The sequence below is a fragment of the Octopus bimaculoides genome, chromosome 15 (genome assembly GCF_046866305.1).
Source record: "Octopus bimaculoides isolate indiv1 chromosome 15, ASM4686630v1, whole genome shotgun sequence".
NCBI lineage: Eukaryota > Metazoa > Mollusca > Cephalopoda > Octopoda > Octopodidae > Octopus > Octopus bimaculoides.
The window spans coordinates 24,202,252-24,204,751 of NC_142942.1; the positions used below are offsets into that span (position 1 = coordinate 24,202,252).

General features: G+C 40.8%; 1 long non-coding RNA gene across 1 annotated transcript in view; it reads left to right on the top strand.

Moving 5' to 3' along the window:
• The window catches only part of LOC128249489 (uncharacterized), a 32,864-nt gene that overhangs the window by 494 nt on the left and 29,870 nt on the right, over window positions 1-2,500 (top strand). The window lies entirely within an intron of this gene.

The window sequence follows — 2,500 nt, forward strand, 5'->3', positions numbered from 1 at the left end:
TATTAGAATATATATATTTTTACATTCTGTGATTTTATGTATATGTATTATTTTTTATGTGTTTGTAGACCATGGTGTATTTTTTTTTTATATATGATTCAATATTTGAGGGGTGGGGTTGTATGTAAAGTCGTTGACCCAAATTTAATGTTTCTTCTGTAACCAATGCTTCTTTATCTTCGTCTCTTTTCTATTTGAGCAATTCTTTTGCAGTCCTAGAAACCCCTTTTGCTTCTATCAGAAGAGACAAATATTATTTCTTGCTGTGTGTATATATATATATATATATATCTTTTATTTTTTACTTGTTGCAGTCATTAGACGGCAGCCAGGCTGGGGCACCGCCTTGAGGAATTTTAGTCGAATTAACCGACCTCAGTACCTATTTTTTGTTTTTTCTTTAAACCTGGGACTTATTCTTTTGGTCTCTCTTTGCCGAACCGCGAAGTTACGGAGATGCAAACACACCAACAATGGCTGTTAAGCGGTGGACACACGCAGACAGACACGCACAATTCTCAAGGCGTCGTGCAGTGCTACTGGAACGGAAACCACGTGGTTGCCGTGAAGCCAACTGCATTACTATGCGGCCATGACTGCGCATCTGCGTGTGTGTTGTTTAGTTACAAAGATTCTTTAAGAATCAGAAATTCACTGGTATTATTTTTATTGGTCGGTCAGCTGGCAGTCTCGTTAGAGCGGCGGAAAAAAAAAACTGTGTAGCGATATTTGTTCAGTCTCTACATTTTGCGTTCAAATCCTGCCGAAGTCAACTTTGTTTTCGGCCTCTCTGAGATTAAAATAAATTACTAATCAAGAGCTGGGATCGATGATATCGGTTAAATCTCTCTCTTCTCAAATTCCTAGTTTTGTCTCTGATTCAAAAATCTATACACTCAGAGACTTGTGTGTGTGTGTGTGTGTGTGTGTGTGTGTGTTTGTCTCCGCTCCCCGCACTGCTTGACAGCCGGTATTGTTTTGTTTACAGCCCTGTTAGCTAGCGGTTCGGCAAAATTACTTGATAGAATAAGTACCAAATATTAAAAGTACTTGATAGAATTAGTACCAAATATTAAAAAAAGTACTACCTATCGATCTGTTTTGACTAAACTCGTCAACGCGGTGCCCCAGTATGGCCGCAGTCCAATGACTGAAATAAAAGATACCCCCACCCCATAACACCCATTTTCTTACTTCCTTCACTGGTTTCGTTCATTGGTGAGTCTTTACGTCTTGTGTGTGTGTGTGTGTGTGTATATATACATGTAACATACGCATCCATACACAAACATGTCTGTGTATTTCTGCCTGTACTCATTTCCACACACTGTTTATTGTTGTAAAGTCGGTATCATATGATCCCTTTTGTGAGAGTTAATTGGTGTATCGGGTACAGTGGCGGTATCATCCGGTTCACGTGGAACGAGTGACTGACTTGATTCTGTTAAACAGCAGCCTTTAAAATCCAAACCGTGAATAACCACATATTTTCACCTTTATGTGACTCCTCCTCGCTTCCGGTCCATTGTCTGTCTGCATGTGTTTGTGTGGCCATATTGCCTCAGCACACTCCCCCCCCCTGCTCTCTCTTTCTGGTTTACTCTTTCTTCTCCCTCTCCATCTATTTATTAACCCGTACATATATCTATGGATATGTATCTGTGATTGTGTTTGTGTGTGCATGTGTGTATATGTTTGTGTATATGTGTAAGAATGATTTCCTGTCTTCCTGCCTGCGTATCTATCTATCTATCTATCTATCTATCTATCTATCTATCTATCTATCTATCTATCTCTCTCTCTTTTCCCTAATCTCAGTATCGCTGTGCCTGTCATTCGGTTTATCTCACTTATCTACTCGGCAATGTCTTCTCGTTTACCTGTTCATCTCTCTGTTATCTGTATCACTGGTGGTCTTTACGTCAATCTTTCTCCATATTCTGCACCCCGATGCCTTTGCAAGCTGCGATGTATGACCTCAGCGATGTACTCGTGACCAATGCTAACCTCAACAACTCGTCTCGGAGCACCGATAGCTGTGTGGTTAAGAACCTCGCATTGCAACCACCTCGTTGTTTCAGACAGATTCATTTCTGGGCGAATATCTTCTATTTTAGCCTTAGACCGATTAATGCTTTGCGAGTGAATTTGGTAGACGGAAACTGTGTGGCAGCCCTTTCTGTGTATTTCTGTGTGTGCGCGAACCTTTCTTTTTCTCACCCGTCACTGTTTGACAATCGGTATTCGTTTGTTTACATCCCATTAACTTAGCAGTTCTGCAAAAGTAACCGATTGAATAAGTACTGGACCTTTTAAACATTATTACCGGGGTCGATTTGTTCGACTAAATTCTTCAAGGCAGTACCCCAGCATGGCCGCTGTCCAATGACTGAAACAAATATAAGATCCATCAGCCTGCTGTATGAATTCTGGTTCCATCTCGATTCCACCGTCAAATGGCAGAATCGTTACTGTTGGATGCAATGCCTCGCGGTGGTTG